The sequence below is a fragment of the Crocodylus porosus genome, unplaced genomic scaffold, assembly GCF_001723895.1.
Source record: "Crocodylus porosus isolate Cpor-Errol unplaced genomic scaffold, CroPor_comp1, whole genome shotgun sequence".
NCBI classification, from domain to species: domain Eukaryota; kingdom Metazoa; phylum Chordata; order Crocodylia; family Crocodylidae; genus Crocodylus; species Crocodylus porosus.
In genome coordinates this window covers 88,798,090-88,808,824 of record NW_017728906.1, presented here as the reverse complement: position 1 = coordinate 88,808,824, position 10,735 = coordinate 88,798,090, and the positions used below count along the sequence as shown (strand labels likewise).

Genomic DNA, 10,735 nt, shown 5'->3' with positions numbered 1-10,735 from the left:
CATGCCCAGCAAATAAATCGGAGGGCTCCCAGCGCCACAGCAACTTGGGCAGGGGGGAGGGGGAGAAAGGGAATGGAGAGGTGTGTGGGGAGAGGGGTGAAAGATGAGGGAAGAGAGAAGGGGAACCCCTCCCCCCCCCCACACTCTGTGATAAAGCATGGATTGGAGTTGCATGCACTAGAGTCCCCTCATGGGCACCTAATTCCCATCATTTGTAAGCAGCCATTGTCTATAGGCTACAGTCTGCATCATTCAGACAGTCAACACCTCCAGAAAGAAGTGTCCTCTCACGTTGCAAAGTTTTGCCTTTCATATATTTCCCTCTTGTTTAGATCTCCAAGAGTGTTTTTGGGTGGAGTTTTGTGTGTGTGTGTGTGTGTGTGTGTGTGTGGCCAATACACATCTCCATAGCGATGATCAATTAACCGATCTTAGGCTGCAGCTAACATGGCAAGTTGTTTCCTTAATGACACGCAACCCGCCCCGCGCTCCTTTGTTTTAGTTTGCGAGTTGCCCTAGACTGACGGAAACTACGCTGCGGCTCCTCGGGCTTTGCACACCTCTGTGCACACGTGCGGGTCGCTGTTTCGGACCCAGAAGGGTTGGGACTGGGCACAGCACCCCATCCAGCACAACCCACGTGCATGTTATGAAAGATGTTAAACCTGAATGCCTTCATTTGAGGGTGGGGTGAGAGATCAAGAATGAGTCCTTCGGGTCCACCATAATCATTTGCCCCATGTCCGTGTCCTACCGGTCTGTTTATATATACACATAAATACATATATGTGTGTGTATGTGTATGTAATATATGTATATGTGTGTACGTATATGTATGCGTGTGTATATGTAGCATATGTATATTTGTGTATATATATGTGTGTGTATGTAGTATATGTATATGTGGTATGTATATGTATGTACGCGTGCGGGTAGACGCCTACTCCATATATATATATATTTTACTCTCTAAGCTGTGGTATTTCACAGGAAACCGAGCTGGTTGTATGAAACGTTTTATTATTTCTAGTCCAGCTGAAAGAGTTAAGGGGGGCGGGGGAAGGAGAGAGAGAGAGAGATGCGACCAAGCGGAAACGCTGCTCACAGGCAACCTCAGTGAACCAAGAAAAAAGAGAAAGTGGCAACCAAAACAAGGGCAAATTGAACACTCCTCGGGGATTTCCAATGAAATAACACAATTCGGACATTCAAGGAACACATCTTTACTAATGATTGTGTTGGTGTGGTGCGATCCACACATGTTACCGAGCATACGCACCCATAATGTAGAGACATATATGTATATATGAATTTCGTGTGTGTGCGTGTGTGTGTGCGTGTGCATGTGTGTGTGTGTGTGAGCGCGCAGGTCTATAGATGGCAAAACAGCATTATGTTTACATCCAAATGCGAAACACAGACGCCCCTCCCTCCTCTCCCACTTAATTTCAGCCTGGAATTCAGCTTAGTTCAATTCAGTTTCCAGCCCAAGCCCAATAGCAAGTATGCAGCATTTGCGTGATCTGAAGATTAACTGTAGGCTGGCAGAATTTATTTAGGACTCGGTCCAGGTCTTGCTTGCACGGTAAAAGATACCACCGTAGGTAGGTTTAGAAAAACCATTAATGTGAAGTATACAGATCTGAAGAGCAATGGTAACTAAACCCTAAACATAACGATTTTTTTTTGTTCCCATGCGTCCTCCAAAGGTTTCTTTTTTATATATGAAAGATCTAACACAGATTTCATTGAATAAATGAGATCTCCAGGTGCAGGCGTCTGAATAGTCAGTGCCAGAACCCCATGTTTTCCTTTCCAGCCGATTTTGCTTGGATCAGGCTCAAAAACCGAGTGAGTCTCGTGGTTTTGTTTACACTGAATGGGGAGGATAGGAACGGTGCCATGGGGCCGTCTTTCATTAATATACAGTGAGGATTTTGTCTAAATTACTGCTATGAATTTCACAGTACACGCTTTCAAAAGCCGTCTCAGGTGGCCTGATGAAACGTGATAGCGCCTCTGCAAACAGATCTACTTTCTTAATAAAAAAAAAAGGGAAGAAGAAAAGAAAAAAAAAGAAATCCTAAAAAAAATATTGTACACACGCACAAAAAAAAGACCTAGTGCTGGAGTTTTGTCTTTTATTTGTTTAAAAAAAAAACTTAGTTCCCCAACTCTCGCCCACCCCCTCCCTCGCAGAGTGTGATTGTTTTGTCTGGAAAAAAATCCAAAGTATAACAAGGGGAGAACAGTTAGTGCTGATTTTCATTTGCATAAATTTTCATATATTTTGGTGAAAATAATAGACTAGTGGAGAGCTGGGCTTAGTGGAGTCAGTGCAAAGGAAAATCTTAGCATGGATGGTTTCGCTGGAGTTGAGAACATGCTTTTTTCCTTGTCACCTATTAAAATAATTCTTTTTTTAAAAAAAAATTCTCTAAATCCTGGAAGTTTGGTCGGTAAGTGTTTGTCATTTTTTTTCTCTATTTTTTGTTTTCTTGAAAGCCTTCTGAATATATTTTGGAAAGCTTAGGACAAGACAGGGAGCCCGTGGCAACTCTCTAGAAGGAAACAAGCTGTTTTAAAAAAAGCCCACCAGGATCAAAAAACACCTTACTGAAATATTACATTAAAAAAAGCATGGATTCATTCCAAAAGCTCAAGGCAAGAAAGCAATTCTTTAGTACTGGAAAGTGTTCTGGTTCCTACTTTACTTTTCTGGGCACTGTTAATTATTGCAGCACTAGTGCTCAAGGAAAAAAGGAAAACAAGAGCCCTAGAAAATATTACAGATCCTAAAGACTGAAGGATGATAAATATTTATTGTTTGCAAACCCTTCTTCAGGAGAATCTCTTCCGAGGCTGGGGGAGCTAAAGCAGCTTTAAACAGCAGTAGAGGGCTAAGGGGACAAGTGAAGAAGGAGAGAACTGGACACCTGCTGAGAGAGCTGGGGAGTGAGAGAAACCAGTGTGGTGCTGGGGGAGGAAGAGGAGAAGGTGGAGAGCGGTGGTGCGCACAAAGGGTTAATATTGTAACTAGGGAACAGACGGTTAAGCACAACATCTAGAGCTCTGTAGTGAAAGTCCATCAGAAAGAGTATAATCAATCAAAACTAACCAGGACATCCCTTCATTTTATTCTCAAAGGAGATTGGAGCCTGAGCATTACAAACCAGATTTCACTTTTTCTCCCCCCCCGCTTTTCTGACAGCCTTTCGCGTCCCTAGATCCACTTTCCCTGAATCCCATCTAATTGAGAGGTATAGCCTAATGATCTGCAACTCTCTTATAGCTTCAGTGTGATAAATAATGTGATAAATAATGTAGGATGAAATTAGTAGGCCTGATACTGCTCTTGAAAACTTTACCAAGGCTTAAATATCCCTGGTGTGGCTTTCATTTATTTTAATTTTATTTCTGGTTGCGTCCCCCCGCCCTCTCTTTTGGGCACTCAACAACTTGTGATCATTGTAATTTCCTAGAATTAGTTACTTCTTTGGAAAGGGTCGATACTCAAATCAATAAAATGGCTTGTAAAACTAGGGAGGTATAGGTTTCAATTTGGGGGTGGGGGGGAGGATGAATCGCTCATTTTCCACTTCTTGTTGACGTGCTCAGCGTCTCTTTTGACTGGGGTTAACTCTGTGTGCTCCATCGGAACAGATGCCGTATAGAGCTGCTCCCTCAAGATCATTTGTTTCCTTGATGGGGGAACATTTCTGAGCAGAACATATTGGTTGCCATAGAGAAAGAAATAAAAGGAAGAACACTAGTCACATTAAGCTATATGTTTGTGCACTGGGCTTTAGATAAAAGGGCCCCGGTTCAGCCAAAGAGAACGAAGCCAAGCCAGAGCTTCCTTAGCTTCACTTAAAACGAGCTTTATTTTGTTTTTGGACTTTTACAGTTGAAACATATAAGCTAATTTTATTGGCCGTCGTTAATTTTATATGATCCGCTTTGCTGAACCAAATAAACTTTGGGAGTGCTCGGGGGGAGGCCGGCCGGCCGGCAGGGGGCGCGCGGCGGCGGCCAACGCGGCGAGCCGGCAGCTCAGCCGCAATCCTCTCCTCCCAAAGTTGTCAGAGGAGTGAGTGTGCAGCTTGCCACCTCCCCGGCCCTCCCCAGCGTGTCTCTGATATTTTATACGGCTATAGGCACAGTGACATCAGGCAAGAGCCTTCGTGGGCCGGATCAAACGAAACCTAGGCTGAAGTATTTCCAAACTTTTGAGCCCACATAGAGCTGTCGCACCGCTCCACCCAGGGGGGTTTGAGAGGGGCTTAAAAAAAAAGTCACCGCAAGAGTTCCCTACTTGGGCACAGTGTTTGAACCCGACTTAAGGCCTGCGAAGGAGTGACATGGGTGCAAACGCATAAATCAGCACACATATTTCAGGCTTGGTGCATCACAGATTTTTTGCCCAAAGAAACGCTCTCAAATCTCTGGAGCCAGAACAAAGCCATTCAGGGTTGCCTCGCGTCCTTTAATATGCAATTGCCATTTCAACCCTTAAAAAGTATCTGCAGGATTCCCAAGGAAGTGGCCACTCCCTCCCTGTCAATGACTTCACTGTCTCTGAACGCAGTGATGGAAGATTAGGGCAACTCTCTAGAAGATCACAAGTCAGCATCACGAAACGCACGCCAAAACTAGGCAGGAAGTTCCCGCCGTAGACATGTACGGACATTTGAAAAAAGCCCACAAATAAATAATAAAACAAAGAAAAAAAATCCCACGGCAGGATTTGCTGAGACTTTCTGTCGTTTTGCATTTACCTAAATAGGTTAAGTAGCCAACTCCTTTTAGGCATTTTAGCAGGTAGCTAGAGGGGGTGCATAAGAAAGAAACCGGTTTGTATGATTTTATTGGTAAATACATATATTGCTTCTTATGCATGCCTATCTCCATCCATCCAGCCATCCACCCCCCGGCCAGCCCACATCCCTCTGGCATCAGCTAACACCTGTAAAAGGGAGAGTGCCACGGAAGCCTTGTGGGACAATTTGATGCAAAGCCACCCTGCAAGGGGAAGGGAGACAGACAACTTTGTTCTTTGCAACAGGAGCTCCACCAGTTTTACTGTTAACTGGGAAAGTTTTATTCTCTGTTTTTGCAAGGTAAAGGCTAAGTACGTACTAAAAGAGTACAGTCCATAGATCTGATAGATCCTAGAAAGTCAACTCATTGATTAAAAACATAAGCCAAAGATGAAAACCTAAGAAACAATGCAAAATAACCTTGACTTCCCCCCCCACACCCATGAGACTTCATTTTAAAAACTGAATGAAGCCTAAACGTGTAGTGAACGTGTTTGAAAATGCGCTGAGATATTTACGTGACTAAAAAAACTTTCCACTTTACTGCATGTGGCAAATTAAGGAAGGACAATATCCTAGAGTATGAGACTACATTTCCAGAGTGCAATTTTCTACCCAAACTACGCCAGATGACTTTTGTTTTACCACTGTTTATGCAAGTTTTTATACCCAGGACCACGGGGTTTTGAGTTAGAGAGATCTCCAATGTTGGATATCCCGTATGTGGAAAGCAATGTATTTTCGTGTATCTCTTGCTTTGTCTCGCCTCCCCCTCCCAGAAAAAGAAGTACAACTTGCGTTTATATTTGTATCAGCTCCTTAGGCTTGTTATTGTAAGAGTTACTGGCAGAACACATCAAAGAGAATAAAAAGCAAACAGAAAGCACGGGCACTAAAATGAGCAACAAGTTAATTTGACCAGACTTACCGTTCAGTTAACTGTTTAAAAATATTATTCAGGTGTGAGCACCACTGTCTGTGCGCTACGGACCACGATCGTTATAACAAGGCTACGCAGAGGGAATTAAAAAAAATATATTTTGTTGGGTTAGAAGCCTTTGCCGAGGTATTAGAGAAAGCAAAGTGGAGGATCGCTGTCTGTACCATTCATTTACTTATATTCGAGACCGATTAGGTGTATAATAATACAATCGTGGAGAGCAACTGCCTAATTAGCATTCACAGATTAAAAAGTTAAACATAAAGACACACTACACATACAGTATGCTATAGGCGAAACGCATTCCTTTGTAATACAGCAGTCAGATGAAAACATAGAGTTGTCTGGATTCCAGATATGTAGCTTTCTTGGCCAACGTGATTTGCTTTGCTATGTCTTTAAAGCTTACCCATATTGTAGTTCACAGTTCTTATGAGCATGTTGATAGCTGAACTAGGAATATTGCGCTAAGCAATCTGAGGAAAATAGGAAAATATCCATATTACTTTTAAAGGCTTACAGTAATAACGATAAACACAATAGACAGCCTAATCATTTATCCCTCCGTTTTATTATGAAGTCTTCAGTCTGGACCTTATTTATTGTTTTTGGGGATAACAAAAACATTCCTGATTCTGTAATAAATTAGAAATACAATGCAGTGCCACACATGCAAATCGAGATACGGGTTTAAAATATAGGTACTTTTTGAGCTGCATAATTCTGATATTATACAACCCATTGTACTTGGGGTGCACCCACCACGTACAGTAATGAAAGTTGCCAAATGAATGGAACAATCTATCTGTTGACTTGAGTTCACGGTAGACACATTGCATATGATGGAAACCTTAATGTTCCCACCCCTACCTTAAAATCACAGGGATATATAGTTACAACCTAGCTTCTTGAACATGTAGATTTTATTTATATGAATAATTGTGCATGTAGCAACATAAAAAGGATTTACAAGTCATAGCATTTTAAAAAGACTGTGAAAACCCTAGCCCTGGCTTTTATTAGACATGATATCATTCTGATTTGCGTGCTTGCCATCTCAATCTCGTTTCACATTTTTTTTTAAAGGATCCATATGCATTACATAGATTTTCTTTTCCACGCACAGGACTGGCAGTCCTCTTAGTGGAGAGGAGGGTGAATAATTGTGGTACACCAGAAAACAGTTCGTGCAGTTTGGCAGCTCTGTTTTTTATTATTAGATTTTTTGACATTTGAACTTGTCTATTGTCTGAGGAGCTCAGTGCAGATTGCAGTAGGTCAAGCTTAAGGCTGCTCTTTTTGGCATTTCACACAAACATGCACATGCTGTCTATTCTCCTTCAGTGAATGCAGGAGCTACAATTTTACTGATAGTTTTTTTTTTTCTCGGGAAATATAATCCGACTGATATTTTTATGATTGTGCGGTTATTTATTTTTAAAGTTTTACATCAGTCCCTAATACATAATATCTACATCTTGCTGTAGGACGCTTTAAAGTAGCCGGACGTTTTTATAGCAGTATAATTTCAGCATCAAAATGTTCGATGAAGGGACTTCAGTAGCTCTGGGATTAAATGACAGTATTTCCGTGCAGCTTCACTCAACTCTATCATGACTCCTACAGTCAAAAGTTAACATCATTCATCATTTCATCTTATCTCCCTCCCCACACACCCCCTCCTCCTCCAAATTCAACCCTGTGCGATCTTACTTTAAAAAAAATGTTGCTTGATAGAGCTGTGGAGGAGGAGATCCTGAAATCCTAACGTGGCTTTTACACAACTTTCCACCTCCATTCTGCAGCCCTCAGGAGTAAGGAGCCCAGGGTAACAATGGCAGCAGCAATAGTGTGCCCTGGCCTTTTATGCGGTTTGCTTAAAACCATCAAACAAACAAACCCGCCCACACAACGTGGCTTATTACAGATCCACTTATTACAATTAAAATGTAAAATGCAATTTTATAGTGCTGGGGGGAGCACAGGGGGGACGGGCTGGACGCAAACTGAATCAACCCCGATTAGGAAAGTCAGGTTCGGCTCTCAGCTCCTGCCGAAATAACTTTCCCCCCCTGGCGTGAGTTACGTTATGGATTTATTTAGTTTGCTGAGACTTTTCTTGTCTCATGCCTCGGTGTGTAGATCCTGGCCGAGCAGAAGCCGATCTCTTCCTGGAGCTGGCTGCATTTCATTTCCATGTCTTGCTTTTTTTAAAAAAAAGAGGGGGGGAAAAAAACAAGAAAAGGAAAAAAAAAAGAGACTACTCCCCTACTTCTGCCCCCCCATCCTTCTTCAAGAAGCTTCTGATAAGGCGTTTAAAGGTTGTTACTTGAACGCTCAGATCAGCATGCAGAAATGTAATTGCATCGTTTTTCATCGGGGAAGAAAAGAAGGGAGAGGAGAAGGGGGGTGGGGGAGAAAAGGAAAAAAAGAAACCCACAACCAAGAAACCGTAAACGCTGAGTCACTGAGTTGGGGTCACTGGGTAAACGTGAGTGAGAGGCTGGCATCTTCTTGAAAACCCTGGTGCAAACCGTACCCCCATCTGCAGCCTCCTCCCCACCCGGGATTTATGAATCCAGACTTTGAATGAAGCGGCCAAAACTGCAGCCAGAGCCCTCCTTTGTCACAGGATCCCCTCCTCAGACACAATGAGACCTGCTTTGTTATGGCCGAATAAGATCAACAAGGAACTACCATCCCAGCTGGCCATGCTGGGCTTCATTTGGGGGGGGTGGGGGGTAGCCAGTCCCTACTGGGGCAAAGGTGGTAGTGAGGGGCCAGGAGCTCTCTGCTCTTCTGGATTTATTTCTTCAGACCTCACTGGAGGAAGGGAACAGGGGGATATTTTTCAAAACATGCATGGAAAAAAATCAAAATATGTATATACATATATGTGCGTGTGTGTATACGTATATTACATGTGTGTGCATATACTATATATGTGTGTATTTATATATATGTATATATAGATACATATGTATATATAATATATATGTATATGTGTATACCTACATACATATTATGTTATATTGAAATATATAAGCCTGAATGTTTTCTTTTTATTTAGCCACACTTTTGTTTTAGGCTGTTTTCTTTTCTCACACCCGCTTCTCCTCTCCCTTTTTGAACTGCTTGGAGGACTTTGTGGTGGTTTGCTTACCACTGCCCAGGTCTGAGAGGTCTATGGCTGCAGGTATGTGTGAGTGAGCCTCACGACATAACAAAGCTGCTCAGGCCCCTGGCTGCTGGTGGGCTGAATAAAGGGAGTTGAAATCAGTTTGCAGCGAGGCCTGCAGTGGGAAACAAAGAGGCAGAAATGTTGAGAGACCAAGGGGAGGCTGAAATACAGAGAGGCACTGGGCTTCCCAGAGATGCTTTTGCTTCTCAGTGGGGAGCAGCAGCAGAGTCCTCTGGGCTGTCTGTGAGGTTGAGGGCTGGGCTGTACACAGCCCACACTGAATCAGGAGCATTGTGTGCAAATGAATAAGAGTTCACATTGTTTTGAAATGCTGCTATTGTATGCCAGGGGGTGGATTTTGTGCGTGTGTGTCTGTGTTCCTTCTAAAGGTGAGTGCAGATTGCAATAGTTGCTGCTCTGTTTTTGTTTGTCAAACAGGGCTCTTCTCCTGGGAGAGGGGCATGTGGCAGATCCCAGCCCAGGATTACATTAATCAAAGCATTATTTCCCCAGGGATGCACAGCACAAATGATAGTAAATCCTAATAAAATTGGATCGCTGAGAAATTGAACGCTTAAAGTAATCTGCTCTGCCTGATAAAAACTTCAGATTTATAAGATACTGTGACCCTCGCTACCAAACACCTAGTATCATCAGCGTGTGAGAAATAGTGCATATTATACATATGTCTCTGAAAGACAAAGCAAAGTGTGACACTGTGAGATTACTACATATTAACACTACTATTCATGTTTATTACTGTTATGGTTATTGGTATTATTATTATTGACTGTAATGCCTAAGAGGCCCATGCTTCAATCAGGACTCCATTGTGCTAGGCCCTGTACAAACACAGGCCAGATTAGGACAGCAGATTACTGTCTCACAGCATCTAAAACCCTTCAAGTAGTGGCTTGCTTTATTTCTAAATACAATCTCTGCTTCCTTTGCAGTCAGAATAGGTCACAAGACCAGAGTCTGGCAATTTGAAGCTCATCAGGGACAATGGTCACTTTCACTGTTGGAGGCTACAGGGGAAGGAGGCTGGAACGGTTAAAAGCCGAGGTTCAGGATGCACAGAGAGGATTAAATTGCAGACAGAAGCCACTGTGGGATGAGCAGTCCCTGGCGGAGGAAGGGAGCTGTTGTTCTCTCTAAAGGGCACAGCACCCTGCACCCCTCCTCCCTGCTGAGCAGGCGCTGCCAAGGGCTCCTCTGCCTCGGGTGGGGGCTGCCTCCTGGAGGGAGTCACTCCTGTCAGCTCCTCAGCCTCAGCCTCAGCTACCTCCTCCCTGCCCATTTTTGGGGACAGGTCTAAGGCATAAGGGGTTTCAAGAAATATGATGCTTTGCGGACAGGTGTGCAAGAGTATCTTTCCGTGGGTGCAAGTATTGTAATGGATAGGTGGGTTTGTATGGTGGGTTAAGAAGGCAATGATCGGTGACTAGCGGTGTGTGTGTGTGTTGTATATAACCTTGATATACATACATATATATACATATACACACACACATATCTATCTATCTATAAATACACACACATATGCATATATAACCTATCTATTATCTATATCTATATATACACATGCACACATATACATATCTATCTCGATATATATCTCCACAGATGGATAGATATAAAAGTATGGTATATCTCGATAGATAACCTCCTCCCTGCCGCAGGAAAGTTTCTGATTCCAGCGGCAGCAAGTCGAGGAGGCAGGAGCAGCCCCGGGGGCCAGCCCCGCGCCAGCCGCCCCCCGGGTGCCAGCCCCTTGCCCCGCGAGGCGAGGCG

The 10,735-nt window shown here is 43.2% G+C and overlaps 2 long non-coding RNA genes across 2 annotated transcripts in view; one reads left to right on the top strand and one right to left on the bottom strand.

Annotated features, from left to right (window-relative positions):
- The first annotated feature begins 2,093 nt into the window (after nt 1-2,093).
- Nucleotides 2,094-10,735, top strand: part of LOC109306250 — a 24,189-nt gene continuing 15,547 nt past the window's right edge. The window contains exons 1-2 of the long non-coding RNA XR_002099913.1: nt 2,094-2,459; nt 5,644-5,647. This is a non-coding gene — a long non-coding RNA (uncharacterized LOC109306250). The remainder of the gene's footprint in view (nt 2,460-5,643; nt 5,648-10,735) is intronic.
- On the bottom strand, nt 6,046-7,746 carry LOC109306249. Its single transcript, XR_002099912.1, has 2 exons — nt 7,474-7,746; nt 6,046-6,236 (listed from the first exon to the last, which is right to left on the bottom strand). It is a non-coding gene; the product is annotated as an uncharacterized LOC109306249 (long non-coding RNA).